The sequence below is a fragment of the Anser brachyrhynchus genome, assembly GCF_964034855.1.
Source record: "Anser brachyrhynchus genome assembly, chromosome: 4".
In the NCBI taxonomy this organism is placed as follows: domain Eukaryota; kingdom Metazoa; phylum Chordata; class Aves; order Anseriformes; family Anatidae; genus Anser; species Anser brachyrhynchus.
Genome location: NC_137698.1, coordinates 52,659,771 through 52,674,142, shown reverse-complemented (window position 1 = coordinate 52,674,142; position 14,372 = coordinate 52,659,771). Strand labels below are relative to the sequence as shown.

The window sequence follows — 14,372 nt, the reverse complement described above, 5'->3', positions numbered from 1 at the left end:
AGAAAGATGCACCCCGGTAAGAAGGTAGGACCGGCTTTCCAAGAGAGTTTAGATACTAGATGATAACAGCCCGGTATTATAGCTTGTTTGGCGATGATTCTGTATATGCGGTAGCAACATGGAGTTAACATTTTAGTAAAGTGTCCTGCCACATTTGCAGAACACATCAACAACAGGAATTAAAATATGCATTCCATTCCAGTTCACTTGTATCTTAACTGGTATGGGTTACGATCCTAAAATAAAGTGTAACAATCACTAAGAACAGTAGCCAAGCCAGGTCAGGATATCATCTCCACTGAAACAAAGGCTTTGGGGGCTGCAAATCACAGGCAGTGAGGTTTTTATAACAGCCCACTACACCATTTGACCAGCTTGTGTATTTAGACATGAGGCACAATTTACATTACACACACCAAAATCTGGATCTGGATGCATGTTAAAAATAGTACTTCTTTTCCTAGTGAGAATGTGTCTTTCAGAAATCTCAAAACTACTTCATCCTCCTTCTTGAGTTCTATTTGACTTTTTTTTTCTTTTATTTAAGCAGAGCATTAACAAGTTGTCAGACAAAGGACTCTTCAACTTAATTTTCTGAGCCAATAGCATCCAATAAAAGAGGAAATTATACCTTATTTGAAACATTCAGACAAAACCTCTAAATATCTTGAATTTCATTTTTCAGTGTTAATATTAAAATGATTCAGATCATCACTTGCAAGACTTTGTTTTCTGCATCATGCTACATGCTTTGAAAAAGTAATTAAAAAATAAAAACTAATATTTGGTATTCTCTTCAGTAGCAGATCGCTTCTGTTTAAGGCTTTCCAATTTATGGAGCAATTAATTTCTTACACAGCTATTGACTAAGAGATCAAATGCAAACCACTCTACAGAATCACTTGTGGATGCTTAAAATCAGCCCTAATGTCAACAACAGGGGCAGTGCCATGAACCTGAGAACATCTGTGTACCCATCAAAGTTCTTTCCATCTTCTGCATGACTAAGCAGAAAAGGCAGGGGGCCCCAGTGGCAGTTAAAATTATATTAAACTCTAGCTTCTTGAAAAAACACTGTAATACCATCCAAGACCAGTGGTGTGATAAGTTGAGCTTGAGAAAGGTGGCTATATTTGAGGATTTTCTAACATTTTGTGGTGATGGCTGGGGGATCGTCATTAGTATTGGGCTGGCTGAGTGCCTTAGCACATCACCAAGCTATCGCTTGTTGGTTTTATTTGTTTGTTTGTTTGTTTTAATTATTTTTGAGGAAAATTACCTTTACCACAGATTGTGACCTTTTATATCCAACATCATCTCATCTTTAAATTTAAGCTAAATGACACATCAAGTTGGTTTTACTTGCAGCCTTTTGTTTCCAGACTTTTACCTGAAAGCCAAACCTTCACAATTACCACAGGGGTCTTTCATTGTTTTTACTATTGGCATATCCAAAAATCCAACAAGTATTCTTACAGGCATCTCAGAGTGTGTTCAGCAAAACTTCAGGCTATGGAGCACTTTCTGCCAATTTAAAAAGAGGCAGAGCAGAGTCGTGAGCTTAGGTAGAAAGAGTTTCCCTGGGAGGGTGAAAACTAGCAGTCTACCTGTGAGGTTCAGATAACTGTGAGACAGCCCAAGGCTCCAGCAGAGGCAAAAGCCCTCATGGTTGTTAATTTATTCTCCCCTTCTAAGCCACAGGGATTACTGCAGAGAGGTGTGGCTGAGGAGATATGAATTTCTGAAGTTAATTTGTGGTACAAAATTTTATTTCAACTTATCAAACACATGCAGAGGAGTGAAGTGACACCTACACTTTCAGCCAGAGGGTGGCCGTAGATCTATTTCTGCTGCACTGGAAGCTGCATCCCCCTCTCCTGTCATGATTATTTGCACATCCACAACACAGCCAAAGTACAACCACATCCTAGCTATGTGGCAACAATCATGGGATTATAGCATGGAAAGGAGGCAAACCAGCTAGCTGATGCATTCCTCTTTGCAGGTTGTGGATGTCGCAGGGCCCACATCTGACACACATTGAAAGAGGCATTGCTTTTCACAGGATGGGCATGTTACTAGTCACAGCAGAAGCGTGAGCAGCATGCCTGACATGCTGCCTGCATTTTGGCTCCCCAGGTTTGAGCATGCGGCACAGTCCCCAGATGCACCAGGATGGGTGTAACAGGAGCATGATACTAAAGGGAAGAATATCATCATGAAGTTTACCTGACACATGGGCCATATCTCAGCTGATGCTGGTTTGAAGAGCAAAGGACCAGTCAGATTATTTTCCTATTTTATCAGGCAATGTAACTAAAGGAAAGGAGAGTTATAGCAATGATGAACACAAATAAAGCGTAAAGCCTCCTCTGAAAACTAATCCAGTAAATAACATGGACTCTATAGCCTCCAAGAAAATATTTTCCTTCATGGAAAGTCTTTTCTACACAAGTTATGACAACATTTGGCAAGGCACAAACAAGTTCTGTCCTGGTATACTGCAGATAATTTAAAAATGAAAATAAAAATCAACATTTAAGGCTTGAAGTGGTCATAGTATAGGTGAAAACTCTGTTTTGTTATAATTACAAATGGGCATCAATGTTATATTTTGGTTATTCCTTAATCAAAGTAAATATTTATTACTTAAAAGATTCCATTCTTACAGTGACCCGAATGAAATAATGTATTAATATTTTTAATGTTCATATTAATCAGATCTCATACACACACAGACCAATTTCCATATAATTTCCTTGGTAATTCTTCTGCAAACTATACCTCACCTGAGGATCCTAATCCTTCATTGATCTTCTTGCTGCTATTTGTTCTCTCCTAATGACACACAGGAGAATCTAAGGAGAGACTGCCATAAGTGGAAGGGATGGCCTTTCCCACTGCAGTTCATACAAGGCTTATTCCTATCTCTTAATTTCACTTCAGTGGCAAAAGTACAAGCCCACCTTTCAAGAATCATATGACTTACAAGTAATCATACCTATATCCCGCACCATATCTGAGATGCTGTAACACTCCCTCACTAAGTTACTGCTGTTCAGGCACCTTTTTCCTCAAGTAATGAGACTCTGCAAACAGGATAGACACAACTTAAGAGGATGCAGCTGTTGCTTATTGCCTAATGCATGCACCAGGAGGCTAGGACTGGTGAGCCAGCAGGCTATGCTCACCATCTTCTGTGGTGTACCAGCCAGCCAGAGGTCAGAGAAAAGGTCAATCTCCATTGCAGCTCTGTTACTCAGTGTTGCTAGTCTGTTATCTTCTGGACTGCTAACTATTACCATCTCAAAAGTGACACTTCAGCTTGTGCTTTTACCTCTCTTATCTTGCATGAGTTTAACTCTCACTTTCTTACACCTTGCCACAATTTCCTGAGTAAAGCCAAGCCAAGGTTGCACACCTGTGCTTCATCAAACCAAGCCTTGGAACACAGGCAGTTAAATCATTTCATTGTTGTTTACAGGATGGCTATTGTAATGTCTTCAGGACATTAATCAGTGCTCCATTAGAGCTGTTTATGCCCCAGTATATTAATTTGGTGGGTCTGAGGCTCAGACATCTTTTGCTAGTTTCAACATCGTGTAGATTTACTACATTTTTTCCCTGAAGCAGTTCCTCACTCACCTAGCAGGATCACTGGCAGTTACTCTGTACAGATTTTACATACTAAAGACAGGATGTATGCCGTCTGAAATATTACAGGAAAAATAAATAAATAAATAAAAATCATCCCCCACACAAAAATACCCATTTTTTTTTTTATTTTTGATGGAAGGAGAAAGGTAATGTCTCTCACTATACCTTTCTAAATCACAGATATTTTTAATGGCTTTGAAGGTTGATGGCTTTGGATTGTTCATAAAGGACATTTGAAACCAAGAGATTGTTCGATCCTTCCCCTGGCAGCGGAGAAGTATTCAAAATGGTCTTTTCTTGAAAGAGGGAGAAAAGGAAAGGTCATTTCATGACTTAGTTTACTGTTCGGGAATACAATCAAGCATTTATAACATGCAATTAAAGAACTTGGTCAAATGCTTTATATCACCACTGAATTACCATAACACTTAAACATCTCTTTCAAAACACAGTATAATAGAAACAGAATATGATATTAAAGCAAAACAGATCTTCATAAAAATATTACAGAGCTTCATAAAAAATTCTTTGCAAACAGAGGTGGCATTTTCCTCCTTCAAACTGTAGAAAGAACAGTGGCAGAGAACAAAAAGTTTCCTAGGAATTTCCCCAACTAGCTTCACATTTCATAATTACTTAAGTATTAAATTTTGAACTATCACATTTTCCAAGTGTCACAATATAAAACTAATATTTCTCTTCAGCCTTGGAAAAATCAAACATACATTTGTGGTAATACAATACATTCTAATAACTCAGTTGCTATTTTAAATTAATATTAGTCATTGCTTTATGGTACGTGGGAATACGATTGTAAATACATATTATTTCCCCTATTTGAGGAGTAGTAATCGTAAAACTGATAAAGAAATTGTTTCCAAAAATTGAAAAAAAAATTAAGGTAATGTGAACAGTGAGGAATGTAAGCATTTAAAAGTTAGTCCTGGTAGACATAAAACTTTTATTTTTTCAATAAATCAGTTTGTTGTTAAGAGTCAGGCATGCATACAAGTGAATCATGGCTTAATGTTTTCATTTTGTATTATTCAGACATGTTTAATGACAAACCACTGAGGATGATTGGTGTCCCTGTGCAACTCACTTAGAAAGCCAGAGTTGCTGTATATTCTTGCTGTAGTATTGGGATCCAGGTAGTTTTTCTTTGGGATGTCCCCTACAGTGTTCAGTCTGGGTCAAAATCTACTTCCCATTTTATATGTCATGTAGCCTTCTGCTTTCTGCAGAAATTTCAAGTACTTTTCAATGGTTCTAGGAAATAACAGATTTTATGTCTACATTTATTATTTACTTTACATTTTAACTTTGTGTTCTATGTTCTGATATCAAGGCCTTTTTTTTTTTCCCCCTCTCAAACCTAGAACCAAAACCTTTGCAAGCTTCTTTAATCACGCATTTCAATTGAAAGCTTAGATTGGTAAGCTAAGTATTACTTTATTTATTTAAAAATATTTTAAGCAGCACAGTGATTGCTCTGATATACATAGCTTCCCTTTCCAACCGTTTCTTGCCTGGAGACAGTATGAACATTTAATTTTGCAGAGTCATACATACAGGGTAGATATAGAAGGCTTCACAAGTCATCAAGCTTCGTTTGATCTTCAGTTCAGCTAATTTCACGTAGCAATACTATCACATGTAGTTTACTTTGTTCTGAGATTTAACTCAGTTTTTTCCCTACAGTACTATAAATTTGTCTTTGTAAGGAAGCCAGACAATTAAGGATGTGGTCAGTGGCAAGACATGGAAGCTGACTCCTCAAAAATATACGAGATGATAAGAGAGAATGTAATTAGCCCTGAAAAAAAAAAAAAAAACAAAAAAAAAAACCTACATGGGAAAAAGTTCATCTGGTGTATTTACAAAGAAAAAAAAAAAAATATATATATATATATATATATAATCAAAATCTCACAGTTCTTAGGGAATGAAAAAGCAGGAAGCAGGATGGAAAGGAAAACAGTGACCTTTCAAATCTATGATGTAGGAATGGGGCCTGTGCAATATTCAATGAAGTAACGTGGAAAGGTTGTACTCACCATTTCCAAACAAACACATGCAACTTTTTGAGGAAAATTAAGTTTAAGAGTCTGGATGGGAGGAAAGATAAGAATTTAGATGACAAGATAAGTTTTATTTTGCATTATGGAGTTACATTTACCTAGTACAGAAATCCACAAACTGCAACACTCACTATTACAATGCCTAAAATTTTCCATTCAGTTTAATGAGCAAGATCTGCATCACTGCCTTTTCTGAAGGTCTTCACATCTTTCTAAAATCCCATATTTCATTGTCAGCTTTTGAATCCTTCAAAAAGAAGTGTGCATTCTCAACCCTGTTACCATTTCGCATTGTGCAGTGCAGTTGAGGTAAGTCAAGTCATTATAAACATATTTTCCCTGCTCAGAATTTTACTTATAATGCTAAGAAAGTTTAATTTATTATTTGTTTCCCCTAGAATTAGAACAGATGTAAGACTGCAAAATATGACCTATACAAGGTTTTTCAAAGACCAAGATAAAGATTAACAATTCCATCACTTGGTTTACACTAACCTTTTACACGTAGGGGAAAAAAAAAAAAAAAAAAAAAGAACCTCAGCAACTTCACTTTTTCCCCCTTCTTGTCTGGAAACCATAGAAACCAAAATGAAAGTACAGCCAAATGACGAACTTCTTGGCTATCTCTGGCTGATCTCCATGGAAACATTTCACTTTTTGTTGAAATGAAAGATTTTCAAATCAGACAAATGGCCACAGTCTGATGGTTTATGATATCTTTGGGAAAAATTTAAAGAACAAAAACACTGTCAAGTGTTTCTGCTTTACATATTCCTATTACATTTCTAGTTTATGTTATTCATGACTATTTTATTTCATTATAATAACAGCTTTTCTTTCAGTTATGTTATCAAACAAGACATTGAGTTTGGGAAAAAAATAGCTATACCCTGCATACAAACCAGGGTCTGTTCACTCTGGCATCCAACTCGGGTATAATTTGCTGTAAATTATATAGGTCACCCAATACTTTTTTTTGCATGCTTTGCCTGGAAGATGGAATAGAGGCACTGAGTGCATAATAATAACTAAGACAGAGAGCTGAGAAAACATTCAACATGGCAAGTCACACTTCTCAGAGCTATTGTTTAAGGAACCCTGCAGACCTAGGAAGGTAGTTCTGTTTGCTTCCCATCCTCTTCACATTTTAATATTTATTACAACTACAATAAGAACAGGAAAACTGGGGGGAAGAAAATGTTATACAGAGAACTGATACAAAATCCACTTCCATGTGACGCAAGGCTTTTAATTATTCCAGGGAGGTACTTCAGCACTTGGAGTACAGGTCCACAAGCACAATTCTGACAGAAGGTGGAGTGACCTTCAGAGGAGGATCCTTCAAAGGCTTTGGAGTGCAAGTTGCTGCCGCTCAGCAGCTATTTCACCAAATTCCCTCCTCAGACACCTATATCCTCTTTATGATCAAACCTATAAGGTGAAAAAGTGCTATCGTTCAGCTGAACATTTCTGCTATTCACATGCATTTCTTTTACTATTTAGAATCTTCGATAAGAAGTAATCACTTAACAAAAAGAGCATAAAACATAAGTAGAATTCTTCCATTGGTAGGATGTGGGTAAGCTTTGCAGACACCCTGCTGAACTACACATTCAGCAGTGGAGATTAAAAATACGTGTTATGAAGTGATCTGAGGCACATAATTAAAGGTATTTGTTCTTATACAAATCCAAGTCATTGTTGCAGCTATACAACTTCCATAAATTTTCATTTTCTCCTTTTAGAGGTAGCACTCCCAGTCCAGGTGAGAAAGCTTTTTTTTTTTTTTTTTCCCCTAATATAAATACCTGCGTAAGCTCCACTCCAGGAAAGCTTAGACAACAGAAGACAGAAAATACTGATGCTATCTTAGCCCATAAATATGTATATAATCCATAATCACCCTAGCATTACTCAATATTATTCTCAATATGTTTATCAACATATATAGCAAAACAAACTACAATGCATATGAGATATGACTTACAGTCTTAAAAATCTCTCTAGGTTTCTCTGACTCATTCTGCAATGAAGGTTGTTTCCAACATCAACATTATTGTATCAGGTGTGATTAGCTAATGCTTAGGATGGCACGTTATTACACTGCTCCTATCAGTGGTCTGCAAAGAAATAGTGATAACAGAGATTAATGTAATGGAAATATTGCCAGTGATGAAAAGACATCATCTGAATTCAGCTGCAGACAAACTGTCACTGAACAAAAGAGTGAAAATTTGCTGATGCTTCCTGAAATTTGAAAGAATGTCGAAAAGATTGCAATGAATTATAGAGACAGAAGTAAACAGAGCAGCAAACTCAAGGAAGTCATGAAAGAACATTCATAAAGAGAAAGTGACAGGCAAGATATGACTGCTGAAAGTTTTATCTAACATCCAAAGTAAAATAATAGCCCAGAGACAAAAGGAAGAAAAAGGTCACATCTGCCTTAGTTAGAAGAATTTACTTTAGAAACAAGAATAAAATCTTGCATGGAAAATGGTGGCAGAGTTTGGTCCACATTATTCAAATCTGCTTAAGAAATATTCTAAATACTTTGGCCCCATCTGGTTTCTCTGTACCTGCAAATTTCAACATTTACCATCTGGGAGATTAGTTGTAAGATATCATTTCTATTAAAAATCTTTCAATACCAAACATAATAAAGTACCAGTTGTGCAGGAGCAATTGTACAGTATAAAGGCAACAGTAGTACAGATTTTTGCAAACAAGTATGGTGAAGATATCAGTTCTTTAGACCACTTGATCTGTAACTACGCTAGAAGGAAGGCTGTATATTATTTTAACTTCACAGGTATAAAGGACTGATATTTTCCAGCTTGATTTTATTGCAATCTTGTTTTTTGGGTTTGTTTTGGTTTTGTTTTTTAATTAATTCTTGAGAACTCAAAATAAATCTCAACATATTTGTTAAATGATAGTGGGGAAGACAAATTTGTGGTTCTTATTTGTGCTTAGAATGGATCAACTCCCCAGACAAGAAGGAAGGTGATCACCTGAACAGTATCCAACAACACCAATTCTGAAAAGCTATCTGTGTCCCAGTGTATTAAAAGAAGGGTTAGATGCAAGGCTTCCAACCTGGTCTGCTCAGCACTGCTGATGAATTAGCAGAGCTACATTCCACAGAGTATCAGCTTCAACAAATCCATGGATCAGCTGGAAACAATCCAGAAGAAAACAAGAATAATAATCAGAGAGCTATGAAATGTCCTATAGGGGTAGTTTGAATCAATTGCAGCTACTTAGTTTAGAGAGGAGAAAGCTACAGGGAGACCAAGTCTTGTAATATGCAAAAGCTCCTTGTAACGAGAAGAAATTAATCTGTTTTCTGTGTCCACTGCAGGGAGGTCAAAGAATAATGGACTTTAACTGCAACTGGGGAGATCTGAGCTAGAGAACAAGTGAGAAGTTTTTCCAGCATTAAACATTGTGATAGATTTTCTTATACAAGTAGTGAACTATCCATCAGTAGCAGTTTTTAAGAGCACTTCATGCAAACATCTGTCTGGAAGTATTTATATGTAATCAATTCTGCTTGGGGCAGAATTTGGCTAAATTAGAGTTTATCTGCTTCATTCCCAAGGTCTGAGCCACAAGCCCCAATAACAGCAATCGAGGCACAGGGCAAGTTCCCATCCTTTCCTTAGCCTGGTACGTGAGAGAGGAACTAACCAATTAGGTGGCCAAATTATTTTAGCTATGATAGACTGGACAAACTCCCCAGGTTCCTCAGCCTTGTTTCCAGCAGTTTTTCAATAAGGGGAAGTTGGAGCAGTAGAAACAGAGCACACAACAAAGCAACAACAGTTTAAAACCTAAGTTCTAAAATGTGACTCTGGGGAATCTGGTGAAAACTGATTTTGATTAAATAAATTTAATGAACATTTAATCGTCCCAGCTGGGACAGCATTTGGAAGGTTTAAAAACTTCATCTGGGTATTTGTAACTTTTTCATAGAAAAGGTAAAGCCCGTTGCATGCAAGTGTATATAGCTGGAATCTTCAGCTTATCATATTTTAATTTCTATGTGAGACCTCTTTCATATGATGCTGATGTAGGAAATCTTTCCAAAGGCTTCAGTGACAGATTTTAGCAATTTTATTGGTTCATTTTTAAACAGTGCCATCTCTACACATGGCATCTCTCACCCTTGTTATACTCAGATACTCTTTGTATGAGCTAGCCTGAGTTAGCAACTTGAAAGAATTTATATGTTTCCAGAATAGAAGATAACAAATTGTACTACCCCAGATTTATCAGGCCAGAGTGTATTTTACACTCTAATTTTGATGCTCTTGTCTATGCTAGTGAATTGAAATAAGAAATTCAACTTCAGACACAAGAAGGCTACAAAAGCAGGCAAGCTGCCTGTGCTGCAGGGTCAATGCAGCCCTGCACCTACCCTCTGCCTGCAGTATCTCCCCAGCCCTACTCAGCCAGTATACTTCCATTCCTCTCCCCTCATCCTGATCTACTTTGTGGCTACTAAGATCGTCCTCACATCAAGAGCTTCTTTGCTTCAATGCAAAAATACAAAAAAAAAAAATCCCTTTGACTTCTCTTAGTAAAGCTTGTAATAAATCTGCATCTGGAAACACTGTACCATATTCTTACACTATTTTACAGCAGGAACTGCTAAGTACTTTGGCTCACTTACAAATTCCTCAAATCATGAAAATATAATTGCACTGTGATTCATGCCTTTGCTAAATCTATGCAAGTTGTGGGCATGATTATTAACATCATATTAAACCCTAGAGCTAAAAAGATTAACAAACAGATTTTTTTTTTTTCTTGGACATTGACACTTAGCAGATAAATTACACTGTCAAAATGTTTAAGGAAAACAAAGCACAGTTATGACAGGAATAATTTTATTTTACAAACTGCTCTACTTTAAAGAGTTTAGCGATAGTTATGTACATGCTATTGTTCTATAGCACAATTTCAATATTTCTTTATCCATGGAATATCACAAACACAGCATAAAATAACATTAAGTGTTCAATTCAGGAACTTACTCTGATTTCTTAATTTCAATAGAATTTGTCAGTTGGGATGTCATTAACCTCTGTAGTGACATGTAGTGGCATAAATATGCCACTGGATGCCACCTAGTGATTTGTATGGAGGGCATCATATATCTGAACTACAGCCATTGGGCCACAAATGGGCCCACTGACTTCATTTCAAGTTTAATGTTTGCTTAGCTTCAGACCAAAACTATTGCCTTTTCTTGTGTGCTTCTCTGTTGACCTCTGTCCAATGCAAGTATGCATCAGCTACGATCAAAAAGACTATTCAGCTAAACTGAAAAAATATATCATTTCATATCTCTAGACATTATTTTCCACCTCCTCAAATAGGTTTGACGCAGTAGATGTGGTTTTTAGGAGACTGCAGGCTTTCTAAGGAAAATAGATGAGGGGAAAAATAGGAAACTCTAGGCCAGGGTAGAAGGGGTGAACTTTAATATCACATACCATTGACTTCAGGTGACAGAAGGATATTGTTGCTGCCTCTCAGAAATCCCTCTTAACCCTCTAGAAGTCCTCTAGAAAACTTCAAGAAAGTTCAGCAAGAAATAAAAGTTCTTATATTCTTAATGACCAAAAAGATGATGAAGATGTCTTGCCAAGACAGCTGACACTGACCTCCTCTTTAAATAGGTTTGAGGTTCTTTTATGTCTTTTCTCAGCAAGGTCAGCGTAGTGAATTGTGCTGGAGGAACTGTGGTTAGGGAAAGTATACCACTATAAGCATCATCCATCACTAGAAATCTATGATAATATGACAATACAAGCAGTACAAGCTAAAGTTTAAGAGTCTGCTGTATTTATCATCATTTGTTTTATCACATGCATATAACAGATTAAAAAGAATGTATTTATCTGTAAAAGCAATCAGGAAACCTACCTTATTAACAGTGTCATTAAGTTCAGAACAAGTGCTGTTTCTCTTACCCCTTTTACAATTAAATCCTATTTCTTGAAAACTAAATGATTTTAAAAATGTCAGTGTTTCTAGTCATTAATTCCTCACATCTAGCAGCCATCTTGTGACAATTTATTCTAGTGGCAATTACACACTAGGATATTTTCAGACACAATGTGTTAAAATACTTTTAGCAAAGAACAAAGGAGCTGAAAATATTTTGTTGTCATTGCTGTGAGAAAACTGACACATCAAGACCACACACAATTTTGTTGTCTGTTCATAGGTGCAGATCAAGGCCTACTCCTTATAAGGCAAAATTATATTGCCCTTCAGATTTTTATATCATCCAGCAAGACCCAGGAGTACACATTTTCCATAAGTCTGACCTCAGCAGGCAGACATCATCTCATTCCATGGGTGGAAGACAGAGAAGTCAACATGCCTAATGCTCAGAGCCAGGTTACTCAACATATTAACAGAATGGATTTCATCATGATAGCATTGATGCCATTCACATAAACTGTCTAGCAATCAAAGAACTACTAGAATAGTAATGCCTTGACTGACCTTCATAAGACTTTAAAAAGAGGAGCCTGAGTAGAAATCTCAAGCCTAGGCAGTCTGCAGTTGCCTAACAATCTTCTAGGAGGGGAGAAGCACTTCTACCCATACTTTCACCTAGTTCAATCTGACTTTATGCTAAAATGTTTTAAGTAAAGACTTAAAGCAATGCAAAATATTGACCTTCATAGCCACATACTAGCCAAACTACAACAGAAGAAAGAGTCATAAACTACAGGGTTACAAGCAGTAGCAAAGTAGCTGAAGGATTACGAGTGAAAAAAATAATCTCATTTTGAATAAAGATAGGTAAGAATAATTACCAGCTATATATATTTCCTCTCCACTCCCCCTGTCAATGTGCCCATCCCAACCCTCAGTCATGTTCATTATGACAACAGGCCTAATGGTTGTGACACTTCACAGCTGGGAACATGACAAGATTTTCATGACCATTTTCTTCTACAAATGTTGCTGTCAAAAAGAAGAGGACACAGCAGACAATGAACAATTTCTTGCTTCGTTTGTAACAATTCTCTTGTTAGCCACAGGGCTCAGTTTAATTACAGTCACAAGCATTGGGTCAGCTGATTTCTTGCCTCTGATAACTTTGCAATTGTTCATGTCTTCCTTTATCCAGTGCTATCATTAGCAAAAGCGCACAGCACTGAGCCTGACGTCATCTTCTAACATCTAAGCCCCAAGAAAGAGATTTATTAATGGTTTTTGTTTGTTTGCTTTAAAAGTAATGACTGTAGCCCAGGAGACTCGTCTAATTAACTTTCTGAAAGAGTAACTCATTAAGCTGATAATTAACAAATACACATCTCTCAGTCTCTATGATTATTACAATACCAGGCAATGTCTATGAGCAAAAGAGATAATTAGAGATGCTTTCTAATTTATCTTTTTAAAGGCAATCTAAACAAAGTTGCTTGTGGAAGGGAATGTGATACAGAGCTTGTCAAAGCAAGCACTGCAAGCCCCATTTAAGCACCGTTTTTTCTGCTTTTAATTATTTAGAGTTGAGGTAGCGCTTTTGCTTTTCACAAGCAAATAACAGGAAAACTCTGAACCACTAATATATTAATTTCTCCTCTCCTGGAAATAATCTTTGCTCCAGCTGTGATTCACTCTGTGTGCCTTGCTTTAAATCAGACTGAAAGAGGCAATAAGCAGTTTATTGTTGGTGGTGACTGCAGATTAAGTGCATACAAGCACCTGTTTAAGGGCTACAGAAGCACAGTTCTTCTGTGAAAAGCTCTCTTTTAATCGGGTGTTGATGCACCAATTTTATTTTAGTTTTACTCACCAGTCATAGGTAAAATTTGTAGTTAAACACGAGAGCAACAAATACTGTGCGTCCCTACTGCACTGATCATATATACTTGAAAAGTCTAAAAGTTATGAGTGTGATTATGAAGCTATGATTAGGAAGTACTATTACCCTCTTACATTCCTTTAAATGGATATTATTTCAAATGTAACTGATTTAGTTAAAAAAGTTTAACCTGATACTATGGTACAATTACATAAAGTAAAATGATGACCGTTTTAACACAGTTGAGGGGCAAGGAAATAGTACTGGCATATTCATACTTTTGGCCATAGAAGTGAGACTCCTGGGCTAGTTTTCAATAAGTGCACATATCTAGAGCAAATAACTATAGTGTGTATGTATCTTGTACCTCTTAATGCAGCATAACAGCATACACAAGTGTGGGGCAATATGATTCTCCTAGGTGTCCAGGGGACATTCTGATTTTCATTAAAACATAAATTTGAACATTAAATGCAGCAGGTAATTCAAAATACCTATTCATATAAAAGTAACTTTAAAAAAGTGTAATGTTTATCTGAACATGTTCACCAATTCCTCAATGTAAACACTTAAACAAGTTACTTTTATTTTTAATATTATTTAATTTGCATACACATGCATATTTTAGCTGCAAATTATCCTTATTGCATTAATCATTGTAGCTAACAGGGTTCATCTTATTAGTTGCTCTAAAGCTTATTTGTTTTTTATATCACAGATATTACCAAGAACACAAACCGACAAACAGGTACTTGAAAGTATCCTGAAAAATAGGGCTTGACTTTACTAATACC

At 36.5% G+C, this 14,372-nt stretch overlaps 1 long non-coding RNA gene across 1 annotated transcript; it reads right to left on the bottom strand.

Moving 5' to 3' along the window:
• Nucleotides 1–5,488: 5,488 nt before the first annotated feature.
• Nucleotides 5,489–12,625, bottom strand: LOC308193782. The gene is made up of 5 exons (XR_013949915.1): nucleotides 12,264–12,625; nucleotides 11,243–11,489; nucleotides 8,838–8,915; nucleotides 7,726–7,858; nucleotides 5,489–7,169 (listed from the first exon to the last, which is right to left on the bottom strand). It is a non-coding gene; the product is annotated as an uncharacterized lncRNA (long non-coding RNA).
• Nucleotides 12,626–14,372: the final 1,747 nt, after the last annotated feature.